At 40.8% G+C, this 14,284-nt stretch overlaps 1 pseudogene across 1 annotated transcript; it reads right to left on the bottom strand.

Annotated features, from left to right (window-relative positions):
• Positions 1 to 312: 312 nt before the first annotated feature.
• On the bottom strand, positions 313 to 2,408 carry LOC309857269 (kelch-like protein 13 pseudogene; annotated as a pseudogene). The gene has a single exon. The product of its transcript is annotated as a kelch-like protein 13 pseudogene (transcript).
• Positions 2,409 to 14,284: the final 11,876 nt, after the last annotated feature.

The raw sequence follows: 14,284 nt of genomic DNA on the forward strand, positions 1-14,284 counted from the left end.
TGTACACTTACTACAATCCACCTTCGAGTTGGTTCGCTGGGCTTTCTAATGTAAGATGACAAATACCTTACACCCAATACACAGCATCGAAAAAGTACTGAAGAAACATTTTATAGACAATATCTTGGGTTGGTTTTTTTTTTTTTTTGTGGGTTTTGTGTGTGTGTGTGTTTTGTTTTGTTTTGTTTTTATATGTTAAACATCAGCTTCAATGGGATACATTTCCAGAATGGTTTTGTTACCAACTTTATAAACACTCTAAGCCAAAGAAACAGCACAAATAATATCAATGTTGTCTTTTTTTTTTTTTTTCCCAATATCTGTAACAATTACTGGAGGCTAATCCTTACATACACTACTAAAGGGGGCGCAAAAGAAGAGAATTCATGACACGCTGCAAAGATAGGAACACAGCATCTTAGTCGCGGGGCGGGGTTGATCTTAAGGTGCAGAAAAGGTGGACTCTCTAGAAGGTGATGGTGTGGTTTCTTGGGGAGGGAACACCGTGAGTGTACAAGCTCGGATGCCACCAAGGGACTCTGGGAGATCAAACACCTTATGCCACTCATCTTTGTCAGGGTCATATTTCTGCACTATCTCCACCATACAGCGATTATTCCAGGAATACCCACCGACCACGTAGATCTTATTTTCAAAGACTGCAACCCCGACATCGCTCTGCCCCCTTAACATGGCAGCAATTGGGGTCCACTGGTCAAGGATAGGTGAGTAGTATTCACAGCTTAGGACATCATCATAATCACTTGTGCCTCGGAAGTGATTGCCGCCAATGACGTAGAGCCTCTCGCCCACCATACACTCTGACCGTGGTCATCGGCGCCTTCTGGATCCATTTGTCAGTGTCCGGGTCAAAGCACATGAGCTCCTTTTGGAAAGTGTCATGAGTGATTCCCCCTGAAATATAAATGACTCCTCCATACACAGTTCCAGCATGGCCCTAGTGGGGTTCACTCATTTTGGCAACATAGGTCCATTCATTTGTTCTTGGATGGTAACACTCCACTGTGGGCAGTTCACCAGCTGCATTTCGCCCACCGACTGCGTACAGATATCCTTTGAGGGCACTTAGGTGGAAAAAGGTGCGCTTTTCATTTAAAGATGCAACCTGCATCCATTTATTGTAGCGAGGATCAAATCTGAAGACCATATCGACTGCTGTTTTTCCTTTTGTGTCATAATTGCTCTGTCCGCCGATGACATAGAGGAAATTTCCAATGACAGCAATGCCATGCTTGTACCGTGGGGCATCCATGGGGGCTAACGATTTCGATTCATGGGCCTTTTGATCATACATGCGCAATTCCTTGCTGACAACCAGCTGCTGCCTCAGAACTCCGAGTGTGACCAAATGAGTGGTGTCAGAGGGAATGGCAGTCCTGTCTGACTGCATCACTGGCTGCATGTATGGCATCATTTGGTAATTGCTGGCTTCCAAAAGGAGATTCACACAGGTATTATCAGTTCTCATGAAATCCACGGTTTGCACATAATTGATGAGCTCCTGCGGTGTCATCAGTGGAAATCCTATGTTCTTCATTAATTTGGCAGCAAAGTCCATCCGAGGCTCTTCTAGGCGTAGCCAGAGACAGGTAGCCTTAAAGAGCTCAAGTTCAGTGCAGTGCTTAAGGCTATTACTGGAAAGCACAAAGGCAAGATGCTCAAAAGGGAGCTTCAAGAACTCCCCAGTGCTCAGCAATGCGGGAAAATTCTTCAAGACAAAACTGTTGACATATTTATCCACTTCTGTCAGATTGTAGGTGTTGGCAATCTGACCAACTTCGACACAATTGTCTAAAGTGACCCCAGATATGAGAAATACTTTGCAGAAGTCCAAAACCGGCAGAATCTGAAGAAAACTGGAGCTTCGAGGGTGTCCTGAAGGTTGTCCATGTTAAGAGAAAGCTTTGCAGTATAAATGAAATCAATAATTTTCCTTAAGTCGACTTTGCTCACACCGTGAAGCTTAATGCACATTAAATCTTGTTCTTTCATTCCACCTGTGAACATTGCCTTGAAGTAATCACTAGCAGAGGCCATCATGACTCTATGCACAGGGACGGTGTCATCTGTGCCACCAGGCATCAGGGTCACATCGCAAAGCAATCCTTCAAGTCGAAGCTGGTCAAAGCCCTGTAACACCACCGAACTGTGGGTATTGCTGGTAAAGACGCGTGTGGTCCCTGCCTTGGAAGACCGCAGATGGGATGAGAGACCCATTTCGCTGCTTCCAAGGGACAATTTCATGTGCTGGTCCTCCTCTTCCACTAGAGATCGGTTACGGAGTATTGCAGCGACTGACTCCCCTCTATGAAGATGATCCATCACCTCTAACACTCGGATAATGACCTTGTTTGCCGCGTCCCCGCGTCCCGCCGTCCGTCAGTCCGCTGCCGCACTCCGCCCAAAGAGCGAGTCGCACGGCGCAGCCGGGGCTCCCTCCCGCTTGCGAGACACCGCCCCCCCACCTCCGCAGCCCCTGGCTCGTCCTGGTCACTTCGCCCTCGCGCAGGTGGAGAGCAGGGACCCTAACCCGTCCGCCGATCCACTTATTTTCCAAAGTCCCCGTTCCCGGCTTCCCCGGAAGGGGAGATTGAGCTGCTGCGGCCGCATTGGCAGAGCCTCCGCCTGACCTCGGGGGTTGGGGGGTGCGGGGGGAGAGGGAGGGGGCGGGAGTCCAGTTAAGGAGGGGAGGGGGCGGGGGGAGCGAGCTCGCGGGCGGGGGGAACATGGCGGCTGGGGTGGCCCCGGCGGCGCCTCGTATATATTCTTTTTTAAAATTAAATTAAATTAAATTAAATTGTGTGTGTGTGTGTGTTCCAAAATTCATTGTTTATGCACCACACCCAGTGCTCCATGCAATATGTGCCCTCCATCATACCCACCACCAGGCTCACCCAACCCCCCACTCCCCTCCCCTCCAAAACCCTCAGTTTGTTTCTCAGAGTTGACAGTCTCTCAGAAGTGACTTGGGGGAAATCGGAGGGGGAGATAAACCATGAACATTTAACAAGATTAAATAAACTTCTGAGAAAAGAAACGCATTGAATATATGAATAGTCACAGCAGAAAGGAAGGACTTTTTTTTTTTTTTAACATCAAATGAAAACTATTAAACAGAAGACATTATGTTAGGGGAAATGTGCATTCTTGAGATTATTATCCAATAGAAATATTTATTTCTTTCCTATAAAAATGATTAAAACAAAAATAATCGAGCTTATTATTTGTTATATTTATGAGTGTTTATGAATTATTTGCTGGGAAAATATGTATTTAGCAGATTATTTTCTCCTTTCAGAAAATCATTAAGATTCCCTAAATATGACATGTATCTTTAAAGGGTTTTGGAAATAATGTACTTTAATTTCCTGCCCTCTAGTGACCAAAATAACACACTCATGCCTTTCCATTGAACAAAGTGCATGCTTTAGTATCAGGAAATAAAATTATATTAGAGAATTTGGGGACAGACAATATGAGAAATTCTCGTTGTCATTTATGTGTTAAACTTTAGTGTAACAAATACCATTTTGGCATTTTATTTTATTCAGAGTTTGGTACATGACATTAAAATTATTAAGTAAAAGTCGATATGCTGCTACTAGCTCTCACTTGGCTATCTTTGACCTGTATCTATAAATACAGGGTATGTACTATAAGACCTGGTAACAACCAGGAAGTCGGTAATTTAATATCTTTTTTTTTAAGATTTTATTTATTTATCAGAGAGAGAGAGAGGGAGAAAGCGAGCACAGACAGACAGAATGGCAGGCAGAGGCAGAGGGAGAAGCAGGCTCCCTGCCGAGCAAGGAGCCCGATGTGGGAATCGATCCCAGGACGCTGGGATCATGACCTGAGCCGAAGGCAGCTGCCCAACCAACTGAGCCACCCAGGCGTCCCAGTAATTTAATATCTTTAATCTTAAGTATCAGAAGTGAAGAAAACTATCTAACCGTAAAAGTGACTGCCAATACTAAATTCATTTGAATCTTAAGTCTAGGCAGTAGTAAGCTGGATAACTTGCCTGGGAGTTTAAGCCTGAGATAGAAATAATCAAATAGTTGATTGCTATAATAGGACTAAATAAGGTAGAACTTCTGGATTTGATTAAGTACGATGTTAGCATTGTTTGGTATCCTAATTACTGACTGCATCATTGCTTTACTGCCTGAACATTTTGGCATTCCTGGGCCCAGGAATGTATGTGGCATTTGTGCCAGGAATTTATCACCAACAAATTTACTGAGTTTGTATTAACCCCATCTTTGGTGTCTGGTAACTAAATTCAAAGTGAAAGAGCTCAGTCATCACACCATACTCTCAGGTCTTGTTGGAGCTCTGAGATCTTGCATCCAGAAGGGGTGGCACTATGTTCTGATGTTATACAAACTGGGTCAATGCTTTGCATATGTAGAGGTTCTTTAAAATCCATTACCCTACTTCATAAGACATATGTTTAGGGCTGCAGACAGGAACTCATTTTCACAGGGATGGAGGTCTTAGGTGGAAGTGGGTACTGCAGGGCCAGCTATTTCTGAGGCCACCGTCTGAGAACACTACAGTGGTGCTTTTCCAGGCAAAGCCAGAATGTCCCTTGAAAGGGTATGAGCTCTCCACCAACTTCCATGTGACTGTCCCTGTGTGGAGAACAGGGTTGAGTGGGATGGCATCCTATGTGAGGTGTTAGAATATGATTTTGGGACCAGTACACCCCATGCCAAGCTCTCACTCACTGTACGTTACCTATATGACCAACTCTGCATCAGCCTCTCTCTTCCTTACAACAGCCTTGCCAGATGGGTGTTATCCCCCCATGTGAAGAGGCGCTAACTGATGGAAAGACTAACTTTTGGGGTTACTTTTGGATCTCATGTCTACTGAGCTTCTAAACATGACATCTTTCACTTAATACCGATTGTTACTTTTTTAAAAACAGAAAATAGTAATTGCTTCATTTTAGGCCTTAGAGACAGAAATTGCCAATGTATTATATGCAGAGCATAGAGGAAAACACAATGCACAACTTAAGAAGAAGGACGAAGAAGAGAATTAATATTCTCCAACTAAAAAACATACTAGAAAAAAGTATTTTAAAAAACACTAGAAAAAAAACCCATCTGAAGCAAGATTTATTATATCCATTTAAGAGATAAAGAAACTGAGGCTCAGAACAACTTTTTAAAGGGAGATAGTAAAAAGTACAGGCTCAGAATCACTTGTTCAATGGCAAAAGCAGGGCCCAACATAGGTTTGGCTGTATCTACAGCATTTCTACTACACCACATGTATTTTATCTTAAATAGCAATGTAGGCATAGCCTAATTTCTAGGACATATGAAGAAACGAAATAATTTTTAGTACGATTTTAAAAAAACTAAAAATTATAAGTTTGGGTTTTGTTTTGTTTTGTTTTAGAAATTTTCGACCTGACTTTCCTCTGTCTCTGAACAATTTTCATAACTGTACTTCAAAGATGGGGAAATATCTTAGTAGGACATGCCTTCTGGTTGAAAGACTTATAGAAGTAGTTGTTCTATTCACCTCTCCAGTTATTTGGGGCTTCCTCTGGAATGTAGTCCTTGTTAGCCACTCCCTCTTTTTAGAAGGTGATGGGAAGAGGAAGATTCTTCACAAGAAAAAATTGTTTTTGTTGGAGTTCTTGGTAAATGCAGGGGGCAGAGGATTTCCCAGTAATGGCAGGAACAATAGTTCACAGAAGAGTGGATGTAGCTCTTCTGAGACTGGGCAGGAATTCTTCTGTGTTGCTCTTGGAAAGGATAAAGAGACAGGAAGAATAAGAGTAAGGGTGTGGAGCTGTTAAGACAAAGTCTAGGATGAGTGGAAGGGACGATGAAACTCCGCTGTAGTGGATGACCAACCAATGTTTGAAGAGCAGGGAGATCTGGGGTGCCTATTGTCTCCATTTATGACTCCCCTAGGAAAGCTGTGGCGTGTCCAGGTTGCTTCTGCATGTTTTGGGGTATGCAGCCCTTTGGGTCTTCCTGCCCTGTTATGCTCACATTGGAGTCAAAGAGGGACAGAGAAGACACAGCTCAAGCATGTTGGTGCCCGGGCTGTAGACAGCACTACGAGAAAGTGACTACTTGGGTATTTGCATAAATGCAAGAGAATTTGTGCCAGCTATACCTAACCACCTTGAAGAAAATAGACCTTGGCCAACATTGCACTACTTTAAATAACTTGTTTTTGATAGATAACAAAATAGAAAGGAATCTACCTTATTTACTCAATGTTTAGAAATCTTACTTTTGACCTTCAAAAAATTAGGAATTTTTGACTTAATAGATGAAATGTGCATTTAATCTGAATGTGTAACACCTCACCCCCATCAAAAAGCTATTTTATAAACCTGATGCAAGACATCATACAACTAATGCCATGTTAGAAGTGAGGAATTTTGTGGAAGAAAGACATATGATCTGCTCCAAGTAATCATTGTGGATAAAAAAAAAAAATTTTTTTTTCAATAACAAAGGGTGCCTGAGTTAAGCTTCTGTCTTCAGCTCAGGTCATGATCTCAGGGTTCTGGGATGGAGTCTACATTGGGCTCTCTGCTCAGCAGGGATCCTGTTTCCCCCCACCCCCCTCTGCCTACCTCTCTGCCTACTAGTGATCTCTGTCTCTCTGTGACAAATAAATAAACAAATAAATCTATCTTTTAAAAAAAATTCAATAACAAAAAACCTCAATAATTTAAGAGAAAAATGTCTAAAGAGGGCCAAGACCAATATTTATTAATTCAGCTGATTGAAAGAATGGCAGACAGTGTTAGTGAAGGGGATAAGAATTAATATTTTGGAATTTTTGTATCTTTACAAATGTTAACTTTATCACAAGGATTCTTTGATGTAGATTTTTATCTTAAGTTTTCAAAAGAAGAAACTAAATGTAAATTGCCCAGTGCCACATAGCTACCAAATGGAAAAACCAGATATGAATCCAAATCATCCTGACTCCCTACTGCCAAGGGTTGAGAGTGTAAGTGTGTGGGTTCCCTCACTGTCCTCTAGCCAGTATTCTTGCCAGAGTCAACAGTTAACTATGACCCACTTGCTCTGGAGCTGGGATCTCCCTGGAATCCCTCTCTTTCTGCCAGCCCCCATTGGCCACTTTCCAGGCAGCCCTCATTGATCATTAGAGTTTGCATTGAGCCAAACCTTCCCTGCCATGCCTTTCCTCACCTGCTGCCTCATGATCCAAGTTCACACTGGATGCAAAGACACGTGGTCTTGAGTAAGGATATTCATGTTCAGAATAGGGCAGTGGAAAATGTACCTGCTCCAGAAGACAAAGATCTCCCTTGAAGGGAGCACTGAATGTTTAGAGAAACTGTGCTGAAGAAGATTCAAAGAAAGAGAAAAGGAGAGACATAAGCCATAGACAGCTTTTCTTAAATCAATTCAAAACTGGCACAGGAGCAAGAATTGATGGCAGCAGGGACTTCTGCTATATAGACATTTCCCAAGGCTCTTTTCTTGCCAAGAATAGAACATCTGAAAAGTTATTGATTTTTTTTTTTCTAATGACAATTTGAGCTCCCAAAAGCCAGAACAAGCAATTAGAGGAACTGCTGTTACCAAGGTAATTCTGGCCAGTGCGGAAGCTTCTAAGTGGCAGATCTCAAGGGTGACAAATGTGTCTTTCTATCACTGCCTCCCATTCTGCCGAACTCTTGACATGAAGACTGTGGGGTAGGGTTGGGGCAGAGGTAGGGAAGATACCTTTGGAGCTTGGAGCATTTCTCTAGCAGGGATAGGAGGATTGAAGTGGTATTAAAGGGGGAGGAGAGAGAATAGCCAAGACACTTTTAACCTATTAATGCTAAGTAAAATAGGGGCAAACCTCACTGTATTGCCTTTCCTCCTACTCTCCCCAAAAGATCCTGTTGTCCGGACCCAGAATTTAGGTTGTGCTTTTGGAAATGATGGCTTAGGTATCTCATGGCCTGGCTTGGGTCAGTTCAGGAAATTATCCACCATTTATTTCCACAAGAAGATATATTCTGAGCTCCAATTAGTCAAACTTTCCGATATATTTTTGGAATGCAATCAAGTTTTAAATTGGGAAATGCCTGTAGCTCCTCATTAGCATTCCTCTGTGCCAATGCCTGTAATCCAGTTTAGGATGTAGTTTAAGAAATCATTCAGCAGAAATGAGAAATTCATGTATACTAAAGAAAGTAATGATCTTTATCAAATTTTAGGGGTACGGGGAGAAGCACTGGTTTGGGCTGGTATTTCTGGATTAATAGAGGAGACTAATTCCATGCAAAATAATGCTAGAAGGCCAATTATAATTTCAGAACACTGAATAGCATATCTATCTTAGTTAAGGGTTTCTTTATGTAGCTATGGGACTGACTTTAGTTCTGTGCTTTTGGAAAGTTTTGAATTTATTTCTTTGTAAGCTTACCATACATCAATCTCATGCTCCCTCCTTTTACTCACTGGCTCCAATTCCTGTGTTTTTTGGCTTCGACTTTCCCATAGTACATAGCTGTGGTTGTCAAAATCATGTGTTGTGGTTTTAAAAATTCACAAGGAGATGGATAATGTTAAATGCTATGTTTTGTCACATTTACATGCTGGCTTTCCAAGCATTATATTAAAGAAACAAAAGACTTGTTGCTGATTTCTAAACCATAGATTTTATCATATACCTTTTATTCCATGCACTCTTATTCTATTTCATCTGACTTCTGTCAATAATCTGGGTCAATTAAATTTAAATCATATACTTTCTTTTAGTGCTATCTTTGGTGGATTTTGCTGTTTCCAAACAAGTAAGAATATTGTTCTCCTAAACCTTTTCATTTAGATAACATTGTACTTCATTCTATCAGAAGTATAAATGTCTTTTTTTATTTTTCCAAAATCTTCTGAGAAGACAGGGTTATATAGACAGGAAGATGTTTTAGAATGATACCCTAAAGACTACTTCCCACATACAGTGTCAGGACAGTGGAGGGTTGAGGCTATGCTAGGCAGTGGTAATTCTGAAAGAGTACCTGAAGCCTTCCATTTACAGTTGCTTCACTGGGTCAGGTTATATTCAGAAAGTAATTTTCAGATTTTCCCTTACAGTCAGAAAGAAGGTCCTAACTTGTTAGGACAACACAGAGTTTTTCATCCCTGGCCTTCAGCCGTTATTTTTAGCTTCACTTCCAGATGTTCTTGTCCATTCTTGTGCTCAATTCTTTTTTCTGTCCAATGTCTCCATAAGAGTTTTTGCACATTTCTATTATTGTACTTAATGACACTGTGTTTTGTTTTTGTGTGTGTGAATAGTGTTTAGGTATGTACCCTTCCTCCTAGCTAGAATGCAAGCTTCTTAAATGCAGAAAACACATTTTATTCCTTTTGTAGCATGGAGCTGTGTCACAGTAACTACTTAATGTGCAAGTTAAGTGAGAAAAATAAAAGATGCTATTTTCCAAGAAAGGTAGTATTAATGCGTTTGTCCAATTAATTGGATTACTGTTTTTGTCAGAGAAACAAGAAGATATCAGGGTTCTAAGAGATACAAATGAAATATAATGTATACTATTTGATTGCACATGTGAGAAGAGATAACCTTTCTTATCCATATAACTCGGAAGGTTATTCCTATTACCTGTCCTTCAGGAAGTACAGTCCAGATGGGATTCCCCAGTGGCCACCTTCACCTATTGGCAATAACCTGAGGGCAGAGTGGGTTGGCAGGGTGTCGGTGACCTGGATGGAAGGAGGAAATGCAGGAAATGCAGAATTTCGCACTGAAATGCAAAGTGGGAAAAGGCAACCAAGGAAGCCTTTATCAGCTTCACAGTTTTATCTTCTCTTGGTTTTGTTTTTGCCAAATTTTGTTTTAGGGTATAGTTGGTCAGAAAGGCATAGAAGATGACAACAGCTGGTGTCTGTACTTGTATGTACTCAAATAAAGTGACTAAGGTGGCAGGCAAGATGGTAGGACAGATGGCCGGCCCTTGGATGGCTTTGAGGAGGTGGGCTGGGCTGCCCTCCTCCACCTCCTATTTCTCCTGGTGTGAAAAAGGTATGAAAAAAGTCATGGAGGGTACTTTAATATACATTGAAAGCAGAGATAAAATGATACCTCATAAAACTGTCACTTCTGAAGTCCACTTACTTCAAGTATAAGAAAATGCTAAACTTGGGTCATACACCAGCATGGATATTCTTACCATATATTTTTTGTGAATTTGAAGTCCTGGGGTCAAATCCATGTGTTTGCTATGTGACTATGTGGTTGGCAAAGGTAGGGTGGAAAGGCTGCATGATAGAGCACATTGAAAATTGCCAGCTGTCTTTAAACGGGGCAGAGAACAAGCTTCTGGTGTCTCTGCTCCCTCTCCATTGATCTTCTGATCTGTGAAATTCTACCTTGAGGCTTAGGGAGATGGTTGCAGAAAACTGGGGTGAGGGGAAGTAGGTGACTCTGGAGATAGAGACCAAAATCCCTAAACTCTAATCCACAGGGCACATTAGTTTAACAGATAAATGATGCCAGGTAGCAGTGAAATTCGCTGAACCACCATCCTGTTGGCGGGCCTGGAAGCTGCTCCCTCACCTTAGACATTTGTGAAATTGAGTCAGGCTTTTCAGCCTCCTAATCATAATTATGAGCAACCTATAAAGCATATATTTCCATGGAGAGTTGTTTAAGCCCAATATATTAGTTCTTTTTTTTTTAAGATTTTATTTATTTATTTGACAGACAGAGATCACAAGTAGGCAAAGAGGTAGGCAGAGAGAGAGAGAGAGGAGGAAGTAGGCCTCCCACCAAGCAGAGAGCCCGATGCGGGGCTCCATCCCAGGACCCTGGGATCATGACCTGAGCAGGAGGCAGAGGCGTTAACCCACTGAGCCACCCAGGCATCCCCCAATCTAATAGTTCTTGACACAAAAGCCAGAAAGCAGCCCTGTGCTTCTAGGTTTTAGTGATCTGGAGAGGAAAACAAGCAGAGTCGTATGTTTTGCTCCTAGACTGAAATGGAAAATGATTCCCGGGGTGAAGAAGCAGTGTGTACTTCGTTGAGGGCAGAGTGTGTATTATGTCATTCCTTGCAACTTGCCATGGGACTTAACTGGAGATTGCTTTCTAGACAGAATGCCATTAGAAGGGAAGCAAATCCCTATGGATAAATTCTTTCTGTGAATCTAATTGCAAACACTGTATGGCATTCACTTAATAAAAGCAGGCTTCAGTACTCTGTTGTATCAGTCTGATGTTAGCTTCTGTGGTAAATGTGTCAACTCTCACTAAGCCTATCACTAAAATATTAAATGTTGCTCTTCCTATCCCTGAGCAAACAAAGTACCTTAAAGCATGACCACAACATCTATGATGATGGCATACACAAATGTGATAATGGGTTGTGTTAGAAAAATGCCACAACAGTGGGTCAAAAGCCAAGGATTATTTCCCTCTCTGACTTTTAGTTACTAGGTTCTTAAAAATAAAGCACACCTTGGGGTCCTTCTTTGTTAGGAGATCACACCTCGAGTTTCACTGGCACTAACCAGGTAAAGAAGGGAGAGATCAACACCATAATATGAGAATGCATTTAATGTACTCTTGGAATGAGGTATAATGAAATAGATGCTGAATTAATTATTGTAGGAACTACAATATGGGAATGAGGGGTGACCTGCTGGAACAAGCTTTAGGAAGGAAACAGAACATGTTAATGCCAAGTAAGTACTCTATCTCTTTATCAGACACTCAAAACACTCAAAAAGAAGGCATATTTAAAGTCTCAATCTTGGGGCGCCTGGGTGGCTCAGTGGTTAAGCCGCTGCCTTCGGCTCAGGTCATGATCTCAGGGTCCTGGGATCGAGTCCCGCATCGGGCTCTCTGCTCAGCAGGGAGCCTGCTTCCTCCTCTCTCTCTCTCTCTCTCTGCCTGCCTCTCTGCCTACTTGTGATTTCTCTCTGTCAAATAAATAAATAAAATCTTTTAAAAAAAAAAATAAAAAAAAAATAAAAAAAAAATAAAAAAAAAAAAATAAAGTCTCAATCTTAAGGTTTTTAGTTCACTCCCTCTGTCTGGGTAAAACAGAAACACACATACACACACACAACAGTGGCAGAATAAATGTCACTGTCTAATTTAGTATCTTAAATTATTCAGGTGAGGATAGCCTCTCATAAGCAGAGAAAAGAGAAAAATGAGTAGGGAGACTTTCTTTTTTCTTTTCTTTTCTTCTTTTGAGTAGGGAGACTTTCAAAGGATGCTCTTGAGATGACATCCTTGTGAAGGTACCTGTTTTGACTGAGCCAGAGATGTAGCAAAGAAACAGAATGGAATAGATCGGTATTTCTCAAATTTTAAGGGCAACAGAATCACATGGAGGGCTTGTGAAAACCATATTCCAGGACCCATCCCAGAATTTATTATCTTAAACTTTTAATTCAGACTTTTTTCTAGAAAAGTTTGACTGTTCTCAACGGCCTGGCTTTGCAGATGTTGCTTTCTCTCCCCAGAGCTAGGACATTCCTCTGCCTTCACCACAGGGGGCTGTGGGAGGATGAGTCTAGGGCCTAGGGACCAGATAAAAGAAAAGAGCTAAAAGAGGGAGAGAGATCCAGGGAGAAAAAGAAAAGAGCTAAAAGAGGGAGAGAGATCCAGGGAGAAGGGACTGGATGCCTACTCAGGATGCACTTTCTGCAGTTGAAGAGGAAACCAATGTTAATTATATGGCATTTATTTGATTTGTTTGATCATTTTCTGAATTTTTAGGTGGTTGTTACAAGATCATGTGAGGTTTTTTTTTCTGTATTTTTTTTTCTATATGATTTTCCAGATACTGGCAAGATTTGATACATATTTCTAAAACAAATTATTTTCTCTTCTGCTAGATAAGGAAATGCTATAGAGTTTCTGCTGCTGGTTGCTGGAACAGGCTGCAGATTGTTGATGCCATTTTGACTGGACCCATCCATCCCAGCATTAGGTGCACGTACTGTGGAAGAGCCTCTCCTACCTAAAGCAAGGGGAGTCACCATAGGGCTGCCATATTGCACAACTCCGAGGTGTCATCCACATTGCTGCTGTACTCTACATGGAATGTTCTTCACTATTTCCTGAAAATCTAGTTATTGTTATGACCTTGCCTATTCACTCTCACCTATTGTCTTTCAGTGTGAGTAAAAGATCTTCAAATCCACTCTGGTAGCAAACTAAAAATTAAATGACAATGAAAATTTATAGCAAAAATGGAAGAAAATAGCTCAAAGTGATGAAGAATCATCTCTCACTTGTCTAGTTTTACAGATGAGAAACCAAGTACCTAGAAACATGCATTAAATACATTTAAGATTTGTCTGTAACATAATTTTAATAGGTGCATAGTGTTGATTGCATATATAGATATAATAGTTTATTTAATGAATTCTATCTTGTAGGAACTTAATATTTTTTTTCAAAATTTCACTGTTATGGGCAATTTTCCATATTACTATTCATTAGAGAAATGATACAGTGCAATTTTTATTTGTGATGGACTGGAATGTCAGTATTATATTAGCAATGGTATTTTAGTATGCCACATTTAAGGCATCAATGTCAGCAACATATAAAATGCATAATATTTACTTATAGATATTTTATATAAGAACCATCCTTCATTAGGTGTCCAGTCTAAGGCAGGTTCTGTGCTAAGTGATCAGGATGGTATCTCATGTAGTCCTTGTACCTGTCTTAGCACATAGATTTGATTATTATTCCCAAGTGGCCAGATAAGGAAACCAAAGTTGGCCAACTTTGGCTGGCACAACTGCCCCAGATGCACAGGTGCTAACTCAAATCACCTAATATTTTGGCCACTATCACACTTTCTTTCCTTGCTTTGATGATAACAAAGCAGAGTCATTAGCTGGGAAGAAATGGAAAGTACCTGACAATGAGAACAGGATCAGGTGGAGAAAGATTATGAGGTAATTTTTTCCATTTTCATATTATTTTCAAAAAAATATGGACATTGTATTAAGAAATTGGCAGTCTAGGTGTTTGAATCCATTTAAATGAACATGAATCTTATTTATTAAAATGCTAATAATGCATTAAGTTATAAACATAAAAAGATTTAAATATCAGCTATGTAAATTTCAGTATTAAACTTCAAATTAAAGGCAAATAATTCCTAGCTGTGGAACTGCGGGGTCAAAGAATGTTGGTTTGTAAATGTGCGAATTTCCTGAATGAAATCTGAAAACTCACCCAGCACATGGAGGGCAAAGAGAGA

Source organism: Mustela nivalis, assembly GCF_964662115.1.
Source record: "Mustela nivalis genome assembly, contig: HAP1_SCAFFOLD_572, whole genome shotgun sequence".
In the NCBI taxonomy this organism is placed as follows: Eukaryota; Metazoa; Chordata; class Mammalia; order Carnivora; family Mustelidae; genus Mustela; species Mustela nivalis.